We start from the raw sequence: 10,440 nt of genomic DNA, 5'->3' as shown, positions 1-10,440 counted from the left end.
TGCGGCCAGGAGAGGCCGGCCCTGGGCTCTGCTGATGCTCGTTGGTGCTGCCGGCGCTGTTGTTTGTGTGCCTTGGCACCCACACACACACCAGCAAAGAGCTGCTACTCCTTCTCCCGTAGCTCTGCCTGAAAGCCCCTTAATTTCAAAGTGATCATAATTTGGAGGGAAGGGGGTCACATTTTCCATTCCAACGGAGGTTCCCACCTTCCTTGGTGGACACTTCAAACCAAGACCCACCATCACAGGCTTTGTGTTGCCTTCAATAGGGAAATGTCTTTCTCTGAAACCTCGTCCTCATTCTCTTCCTGAACCTGAGACACGGTCCCCCAGGCACTGCACAGACATTGCATGGATAGAAATTTCTCCCATCCCAAGTGTTTGGCAGCCACCTTCCAGCTCTACTCCAATGGCAGCTCTCAGCCTTCAGTCCTGTCTCTAGCCTTCCTTTTCTTGGGAACAGGTGGGCATGGCCCTGAAGCCAAGTAGGCAGACCTGAGACTTTCCTAGCATGGGTCTCCTACCATTTCCTTCTGGTAGCCTCTTCCCTGCTCTGCCTGCAGCTCCAGGCTTTCTCTCAACCCTAGCTCTCCCTTTCTGGGGAAGCTCTAGAGAAGGCTGCTGAGCCATTTTCCAGACCAAAGGCTTCTCTAAGCCCCAGTCTCTTTGCAGGCCCCCACTTTGCTTTGGCAGCCTATTGCCATCCCTATTTCAGTTGTATGTCAAGGCTCCTTCTGTCCATCAGTGTTACTCTGAACCTAATTTTATAGCTGAACCTTTTGACAAGAGCTGCTGTACAAGAGGTGATTCCCAGACAAGGGCTCTTGACAAACTAAAAACATCTTTGGCATACCATTTCTAACCCTGTTCCAAATGCAACCCTAAGCTTTCACTTTCTGTTAGCCTTAACTGTAGTTCTTGCTTTCCAGTTGAGTCTTAGAGCTGGAAATCCAGACAGAGTTCTTCCAGCCCATGTATCTTGGCAGCCCCCACTTGGCTTTGGCAGCCCTTTTCCTGCCACAGTCCAAGTGTAGCTTAGGCTTTGTCCCTCTTGCAGCCCTAACCCTACTCCTGGCACTGGCTCTTATTTTTCCACCAAACAATTGAAAAGGCCCCATAGCCATTGCCTGGATGAAAACTGACCCAGCGCAGCTGTCCTGCCAGCCCCTGCTTGCCTGGTGAGGCCCCGGCTCAGCTGTAAGCTCTGGCTTTCACTCAAGCCTCTTATTTTTTGTGAAGAACTGCAGTGAAGACCCCTAACCCATGGCTCACTCCAAAGCCTTCACTCATCCTGGGACTCCAGGCTGCTCCCACTTATCTTTGGCAGCTCCTTTCCAGCTTCGCTCCAGCAATAACACCAGGCATTCTGCTTCTGAGCCCGACCCCGTGTTTGCCTGTGCACTGTGAGGAAGGGATATAAGGAAGGGCCTGCAGCCATTTCCTGGCACAAGGTGTCCCACATGGGTCTCTTGGCAGCCCCTCTCCCCAGGTGCTGTGTAACCTTTCCTTTCTGTCCAGACCCTGACCTGAGCTGTTTTCCAGCTGAATTGTAGGGAACCTTCTAAACCATTTCCCAGGCCAGCCCCTTTAGCTTTTGCCATCCCTTTCCAGCTCCACATGAGTGCTAGACTCTGGACCCTGATGCTGGTTTTCCAGCAGAGCCTTAGCTAAGCTCCCCAGCCTTTTTCCTAATGAAGGCTTTTTCCCAGGTGAGGCCTCGTGCAGTTCTTGCTTTGCTCGGCTGAGCTCTGCCTCCTCTGCACCTCTGGGTTTTCTTTTTCTTAGCCATAGCCCTGATTTTCGTGAGAAGCCATAGAGAAGTTTTCTACCAATTATCTAGACCAGTGTTTTCTCCCGGCCCAGCATTCTTGGAAGCTGCCGTGTACTTTTGCAGCCCCACTCAGCGTTATCCCAACCCTAATCTTATTAGGGTCAAGGTCATTCTTCAGGAAGGTGTCTGCAAACTCAGGTCTTTGGCATCCCCTACTTTCTTCTAGTGGGCCCTTTCTGGCCCCTCTCAAGCTATGAATTTTGGCTTTTCTTCAGCCCTAATCTTAATTTCATATCTGAAGCCCAGCCAAGAGCTGCCAGGGGAGGCTTCTCCCAGGCCGGGTGTTCTGTGCTCCAGCAGTGCTGTTACAGCCCCAGTCCCACACCTGTCCTGTGCACATGGAGGACCTGTTCCCCAGGCTTGCCAGTGATGCAGAACAGGATTGAGCTCGGCTTCCTTAAAATTTTATATGCATATTTCTGGACTTTTTTTAAGTCAGAAAACTGCTGTTTAAAAGTCAGACAGGATTGGGCAACATTGACTCACTTGCCTTTTCCCCTTCATTCTCGTTTGCTCGAGAGGGGTGCCGGGCAGCCGTGCCTTTGTCAGCAGGGCTGTTGAAGGATGTGGATGCTAGCACAGACTGGCTGCTCCTTCCCAGTTTTGCATCCAAGCTTCAGATTTGGATTCTGGCATTGTTGCTAGCATACAGCATTGGTGGGCAGGATTTTCAGTTCAGTTAGGAGTGCTTGTTCAGACCTTCACTAGGGCATTTTCATTTTGAATGTTGCCATCAGTGTCCTTTAAATACCCTTCTGAGATGTGCAGTGGTGTGGTTGAAATACAGCAAAGGCCGTGGGCACCCCAGACATCAGGCTGGAGAGAGGGACAGGTGCTGCTTTGAGAGGTGGGCAGCAGATGCTTCTGCTGCTGCCCTGGCATGGAGGCAGTACTGTCTGGAGCAGGCATCTCCTGCTGCCATAAGGAACTTCTTTACGGACACAAATAGTTTTTCAGCCTGTGAAACAGTTTTAGGGATCTCATGTGGCTTTTTAAAGGTAAGCTGCAAAGATTTGATGGAAAAGGAGCCAAGAGCAGGTTGCTGAGTGCCTGTGATGAGGGGTATGAGCTCCAATCCAGGCTGCCCTGTGGAGCTTGACCAGCAGTTCTGTGTGCCCCTCGCACCGGGGCTGCACCCGCTCCCTGCTGCTCTGCAAGTAGGAGTGGGAGATGTCAGGATTGAGCCTCGGGTGGAAAATCTGCGTATTTTATATTTTCCTAGTGTGAAACTGCAGTCTGGAAAACGGTTTCAAAAAAGCAAGTGTGAGGTTTAAACTCACTTGGAAACCTTTTCCTTTTCTTGGGATAAGCAACAATGAAAGCGTGTAACAAGCTGTCAGGCCCTCCTCCCCCCAGGCTGGGTGGCCTGCACCCTGCCTTTCCTGGCCCAACAGCGCTCCCAGAAAACTGAAAATAGTTGGTATTTCCTATCCCCAGGGCAATTATTTGATCCTCTGCAGCTGATCTGAGCTATTCTCAGAGCTAACAGCTGGCCTGGGCAGGGTCCTGGGTTGGGGGACCCAGGCTGGATTCTGGGAGGAGCCCTGTAAGCAGCCCCCAGTGCAGGGCTGGCTGTGGTGGGTCCTCTCCTGCAGTCCCTGTCCCCACCTGTGCAGGCTCACTTGTGCTGCCATTCCCAAAATGAGCTGGATCTGGGCAACCTTCACACAGAGCTCGCTGTCATTGTCACAGAAGGTGATAAGTATTAGGAATTATTTATTCTTCTATGGTAATTTAAACACTGACAGTTTTGAATGCAGCGTTGTTGGGCTGACACGTTAGTGTTTGTCTGGGAGCTTTGTGCAGCTGGAGCTGATCCATCAGGATTTCCTTCTGATTGCTCTCAGCCTGCGGGCGAGGAGGTGTGTGTTGCAGCATCTTCCCAGCCAGATTGAAGTAGCAAAACAATGAATGCTACTTATGCTTACAGACTGCTATGCTGAATGTAAATTTAATTCATATTAGAGAGTATTGTTTGAGATTTTGTTGTCTTTAAAGTCTCAAAACCTGGCCAAAAATATGCATATCCCGTTAAACCAGGAGATTTCTTTGAGTTGTGGATTTGAGACTGCTGTGTGATGTGTCTGAGGTTCTCTGAGATCTGTTTGGTGGGCCAAGGGGGACCCTGAAGAGCTGTGGTTTCCACGCTGTGACAAGTTACAGGCACATTAGCATTGTAACTATTTTTGCAAACCACATTCTAGGAATTCCTTGGTGTCCTGTGGCGGTTTGTCTTAGATTTCCTGCTTGCAGCACTGTGACTTAGAATGCTTCTCACAGGCTCATGGTCACAGTGGCATTGGGGGTTTCTCTGTGGACCTCACATACCATGACAGTGGCCGTGTGGGACACGCTGGGGCCTGCTCGGAGGGCGCTGCCACAGGTGCCTCTCACCCAGCCTACTGTGGCCCAAGGACTTCTCAGATCAGATGGTAACAGTGGTATTTTGGATGTGTTCAGCTCTTGAGACAATTGTGGGCCTGAGAACAAAGTGTGCTGGGTCAGCCTAACACTGTGGTACCTCTGCCGGGTAGTCAGACTCAACAGAGGGACTGCAAAGTGTTCTCCTGGGCTGGTCCTTGCTCTGGGCAGGCAGTGTGGCCAGGGATGTGCTTCCAGAGGCTTGTTAAAAAGCCAGGGTTACTTTCCCATTGGGGGACAGCTCAGCACAATTGGAGAAAAGAGGCTTGAAGCTGTTCTTGGTAGGGCTGGGGACCTCCTCTGGGCAATGTGCTCTGAAGTGAGGTGCAGTGGGTCCCAGTATCCCTCATGCTGGGCAAACTGCTCAGGCAAAGAGCTCTTCCTTAGGGTACAGATTACTCTGAGCCTTCCCCAGCCTCCTGAATTTGCCCCATTTGCTCAGTCATGCCAGCCCTTGCAAGCACTGGATGTGCTGTGTAGTTGCTGATCACTCCAAGCAGAGTTTTGTCTTGGATTTTCCTGGGGATTGAAAGGGTGAATGCTGTGTTTTTTCCACCTTCAGTCCTCTCTGACCTCAGGCTGGCCTTCCCGAAAGCACAGCCCCCGGTATGCAGAGCAGCAGGAGAGCTGGGGTCCATCACGTGCAGCATTCTTCCTGCTTTTGCACTGTGGGGCTGCCTGTCTGCTCTTTTTAGCCCCCTACACAGGATAGAAATAAAAATACAATCTAAAATAATATAAAGACAGAAGCAAGGTAGGTGCAGAAAGTCGGGCTTCCTTTTCCAGCACTGTCCCTCACAGGAGCTCAGGACAGAGCTGGGAGAGGAGGCTCTCTGAAGCACAGAGGAGCAGGGCCATGCTGTGTGACACATGGACAGCCCCAGTAGGAGCTTTGGTGTTGAATGGTGCCATGGGCTGTTGGAAGATGTCTGAGTAGAAGGATTATGAACTGACGCTGGGGTGTCAGCTGGACGGTGAATTTCAAGGAAACGTAGTGGTTTAGATCAATGGAGGGAAGGAACAATGGAAGAACAATGCGAGGAGAACTGCAGCCTATGTGAGCTGGCCTCTTTGAGGAGGCTTGATGCTGTCAAGGTATTGTCTGAGCACCGCTTGCTTCATTTCCATGCTTTAGAGCCTTATAGGAGCCAGGAATGTTGCCTTTGTAGCTGTAACATCCTTGCCTGGCAAGGCTGTGTTTGCAGAAGTGTACGCTGCTGTGGGTTGCTGAAGGGACCTGTGGGACACCCAGGACAGTGGTAGCAAGGTGCTGCAGGTAGCAGGGCAGAGCGGGACCCTGTAGAAGCAAATCCTACCAGCCATGAGTCCTGCTTGCCAGGATCCTGCAGTTGGGGTGTGCATTAGTACCTGTTTGTCGTGCTCAGAATTGAATCCAGCTACTCCTTGGGTGCCATATGCTTGATACCTGCTCCCACCATGTGCAGAAGGCTGTACCTGCTGCTCAGAACATCTCCTGGCTTGGCTTCGTCCGAGTGCTCTCATTCTGCTGGGTGGCTGTTGGAGCACAAGTTCCCTGGTGTGATAGTGGTGTAGCTGCTGCATGTACAAATGGAGTCCTTGGTGCTGTGCTTATGTTGCCCAGCACATGCATCAGTCGGGTTGAGGGTAAGTGCACAAGTGTGCATTTTGTTTCCTCAGAGCTAGATCTTCAGCAGGTGGTGTTGAGCAAGCAGGAAATTGGATACTTAGGTGTAGAGACATGTTGTATGGTGGAAAGTCTGGAAAGGCACTTTGGCTTACATGCCAGCATCCACCTCTCCTTCTGGCATGGAACAGGATATAGGCAATGGCAGTCTGTCTTTCCATCAGGTATGATCTTGAAAAGCATCCTCAATGGTGGCCCGTCTGTGATGGCTTTGTCCTGGAAAGTCCTTGGGGCTGCTCACAGCTGTCTGTGACAGTTCCACAGCATCTCCCAAGTGCTGTGGCTTCCAAATGTTGTATTCCTTTGTCTCTGCTCATGTGGATGAGTTAATGTGGTACAGGGGTGCTGGGCAGCACAGCCCAGCCGAGGCTCTGCACTCCCTAGGCTCCAGCTCGGATGCCCTGCAAGCACTGTGGCTAAGCCAGGCTGAGGAGTAGTTCGCACATGCCTTTGGGTATATATCCTTGTTACCACTCTAGGACTTTATTCCTTTTTCTTCATATGTTGACCTCTTCTCCCAGACTTGGCAAGTGTGTTTCTGCAATGCCTGTTAAAAGTTCTCCTCAAGCCCTGGAGATCTTGTCCCTTTACAGGCTGTCTAGTCAGAGCCACTGTGGCTTCTCTGTGCCTTTGCTCTCAGCTGCTTTTCTCTGAAGATCATATTGAGAAGATCTTCTCCCATTTCTAAGGGAAAACCAAGGTGAACCACTCTACAGGACATGCACTGGATGGAGCTGTGTGTACAAATGAGATAGAAGATCGCTCCTCGCAGGGACCTGTGGTTGCTTTCACAGAGTGCTCATGGTACTGGTGGTGGGGCTGCATGGCTGGAGTATTCTGCATGTCCACAGTACATGAACAGCCTCTGAGCTGGGAAAATCAGTCCTCCCGCTGCAGAGGAGACCTTGGCCACTCATGTGGGAAGGCTGGTAGAAGAGGGAGAACACATGCTTGGTCTTGGGTTGGTGCTGGCTCAGTTGTGGAATTTCTGATAATGTTCTTGGAATCTGCATGGATGCTGCAACTCCTGGAGGAGCTCAGGGAAGAGCAAAAGGAAATATTGGCATGATGTGGACTTGGTCTGGTGTAGGGATAGCTTGTGCGTTCAGAACAAAAAAAACAAGGGAGGAGGATAGTAACCTGATGTGCCTGAAACTGTGTGACTGAAAACGTCATTGCTAGCAGCAGATGCTGTGTAGAGGCCATGCTACAGCGAGTTGGGCTGCTCATGAAGAGGGACAAAGCACAGCTTTCGGCACTGCTCTGCTCATCTCTGGAAATGCAACAAGACAGTTCCTAGTGTGTGGTCAGCCTGCCAGCGTGTGCCATGTTGGTGTGCTCACCACATGTGCGTGGTGCTTGGCACTAGGGGCTTGCTGAGGAGGTTGTACCGTGACCTCATGGAAGACCTGTCCTTGGCTGCTGAAAGTGCTTGATGCCTGCCTGATGCAGGGGTGTTGCAGGCTGGCAGCACGGGGTGGGGCATGCATCAGTTAAAAGGTGTAAAAAAGCATAAAAACTTGAACATGGAAAATGAAAACTTCCCACTTGTGGCCGTGGCGATAAACCTGCAGTGCTTGCATGATCTGCTAGTGAGAACATGTTGATCTCCATATGAAAACCATAAGCTTATTTAGAAAATTGGGCTGTCTCATTTGAGATTAGAGTTTCTCTTTAATCTGCAAATTCTTAATTAGTATGGAAATAGCTTGTTAAGTGGGGTTCTCTGTGCATATATATCTGCATACCAGTGCGGTGGTGCTCCCTAGCAGGTGGTGTGCTTCCCTTTAGGATGCTGGACAAATTCCTGGCTCTGAGACCAGGCAGCAGGCAAAAGCAGACCACAGCACCAGGCAGACATGATTGTGTCCTTTTCCTCCTGTCCAGCTTGTCCCCTAGGAGATGATGGCAAGAGATGCTTGCTCCACAGGATGATCACAGAATCACAGACTATTCTGAGTTGGAGGGAACCCACAAGGATCATTGAGTCTAGCCCTTAAATGAATGGCCGTATGGGGATTGGACCCACAACCTTGGCATTATTAACGCCATGTTTCAACCAGCTGAGCATTATGAATAATACAGTGTGTTAAATGCTGCAGGTTCCCTGGTGTCTGGAGTCACAGCTGGCCACAGAGACTCTGGCCCCTGCCAGCACAGTTTAAAGGAGCCTTCCACACACTGGAATGGCCTGTCATCCCAGGAGCTGGAGCAGGGCCCTGTGAGGACCTGGGGTGCTGTCATCCTCTCAGGGTGCCCTCTCTGTGGCCAGCTCTGTGTGCAGACAGGTGTCTCGGTTTGAGGCAAGTTTAGGAGGAAATGTCCTGTAATGAACATCTCCTTGTAAGAAGGCAGGTTTCAGCACTCCCTCTCCCACCAATACAAAAGGAATTTCTTGGATGAAAGTGAAAAAAAAAAATTTATTTAACAAGCGGAGTGCCAACAGGGCAAAGAAAAAATGAGTAATATTGGATAATAAACCTCCTTGATGCGGAGAAAGCTGGTGGTTTTAGAGTTCCCTCTGTAGCTGCCCCGGCCCCTCCCGGGGCCCAAGGCCGGGATGTGGCCTCGCCACAGCCTCCCTGCTGGTCCACGGGGTCCGATGATCTGGTTCTCGGATCCCAGCTAAGCTGAACAGTTCCAGAAGAAGAAGAAGTTGTTACTGGAGGATTTTGGTATGCAGTCCTGGGAAAATTTTCTTGCCTCAGCTAAGAGGCTGGCTAAAAGCAGGAAGGTGCTCCCTCGGCTCTGCAGCGGTGAGAATGCGGGGGAGCGTGTGAGCCCTTGAACACAAACCATGCTGAGGAAGTCGTCTGGCTTCTCTCCCCCCTCTCCTGGACCCAGATTAAAGCTATGGGACCCATTTCTGGGCATAAAGCAGATGATAGGGAAATACAGTATTATCATAAAATCACCCCAAGACAACAGGAGACCAAGGGCTCTCTCCTGACACCCGTACGGGCTTCACAGGGCCTCTTCTTGCATTTGGAGGACTTGGCACGTGGTCAGGGTGGGTATCCTGGTTAGAATCATTGAATCATCAAAGTTGGAAGAGATCTTTAAGATCATCAAGTTCAATGGCCTACCCAGCACTACCACTTTAACCCCTAAACCACATCACCCAGTGCCCAATCCAGTTCCTTAAATACTTCTGGGGATGGTGACTCCACCTTTGTGGCAACTTATTCTGGTTCCTGACCACCCTAACAGTGAAAAGTTTCCTTCTAATATCTAATCTGAATCTCCCCAGACTCAACTTAAGGCCATTTACTCTTGTTCTCTCACTGCAGGTACAGCAAAAGAGACCGGCCCCCACCTCACTACAACCTCCTGTCAGGGAGCTGGAGAGAACAATGTGTTCCCCCTATGAGCCTTCTCTTCTCAAGACTAAACAAACCCAGCTCCCTCAGCTGTTCTTGATAAGACATTTTTTATAGACCCTTCACAAGCCATGTTGCCCTTTCCTGGACATGCTTCAGGACCAAACTGTCCTTTTGTCCCCTTTTTGAAGTGAGGGACCCAAAACTGAACATAGTATCTGAGGTGCCTCACCAGTGCCAAGTACAGGGGATTGGTCACTTCCCTAGTCCTGCTGGCCACACTGTTCTTGATATAGGCCATGTTGCCGTTGATCTCTTTGGCTACCTGGGCACACTGCTGGCACCCCCCAGTCCCTTTCTGCCAAACAGTTCTTGAGCCACTCCTCCCCAAGCCTGGAGCTGCAGGGGGTTGCTGCGACCCAAGTGTAGGACCTGATGCTTCACCTTATTGAACTTCACACAGTTGTCCTCAGCCCACTGATCGAGTCTGTCCAGGTGTCTCTGTAGAGCCTTCCTACCCTTGAGCAGTTTAAGTGGATCTTGAGGTTAAACTGTCTCCTCTGGATCTAACTGATATCCCAGCCTTATTTTATCAAGGCAGATGGCTCCATTTCTATGGAAATACATGGGTGTACGGTGGGTGTGATACTGTTGTGTGCCTGTCACTAGCTGGAACGAGAGGACAGAGCCTACAGAAGACCTGTCCGCTGGTTTGGGCCCACTGCTGAATATGGGAGTACCCTGCTCTGGGGCTGGTCTGGCCCTTTCTGTGCTTGTTGTGCCAAGCAGCTGGACTCTACAGCAATAGGACATGAATGCCTGTAATGCCTATGTAGAGATTGATATGCTCAAGCTGGGCACAGACAGAAGAAGAAAGACCTATAGATTTTTCCTCTTGGCTCTTTAAGAGAGAGGAGGGTCTGCCCATTCTGTTCCTGGCTGTCCAATGCTGGCTGTGGCCTGAGCCGAGTGCTTTCAGGGCACAGTCTGTCCTGAGCTATGGCCAGTGATGAGGACTCCTTGGTGCTTCCCTTCCAAGGGCAAGTGGCTGTGTTTGTGGCTCTGGGTGGGCCTTGCTGCTGAGAGGAAGAGGCACATGGCCTGGTAGCTGCCTCCTGCCGGTATCAGGGTGGGTGCTGTGCAGGGGTCCCCTCTGGGTTTGGCTGTGTCTCCCACAGCTATCCATAGATGTGAGTCTGAGT

The 10,440-nt window shown here is 50.8% G+C and overlaps 1 protein-coding gene across 3 annotated transcripts in view; it reads left to right on the top strand.

Moving 5' to 3' along the window:
• Positions 1 to 616: 616 nt before the first annotated feature.
• CHD6 (chromodomain helicase DNA binding protein 6) overlaps positions 617 to 10,440 on the top strand; it is a 69,505-nt gene continuing 59,681 nt past the window's right edge. For all 3 annotated transcript variants that reach the window (XM_017746961.1, XM_017746962.1, XM_017746963.1), the window contains exon 1: positions 617 to 633. The gene's annotated coding sequence lies outside the window, so the exon portion shown is untranslated. The remainder of the gene's footprint in view (positions 634 to 10,440) is intronic.

This window comes from Corvus brachyrhynchos, unplaced genomic scaffold (assembly GCF_000691975.1).
Source record: "Corvus brachyrhynchos isolate BGI_N302 unplaced genomic scaffold, ASM69197v1 scaffold661, whole genome shotgun sequence".
In the NCBI taxonomy this organism is placed as follows: domain Eukaryota; kingdom Metazoa; phylum Chordata; class Aves; order Passeriformes; family Corvidae; genus Corvus; species Corvus brachyrhynchos.
Note: the sequence above shows the minus strand (reverse complement) of the source record. Positions and strands in the feature narration are given on the sequence as shown.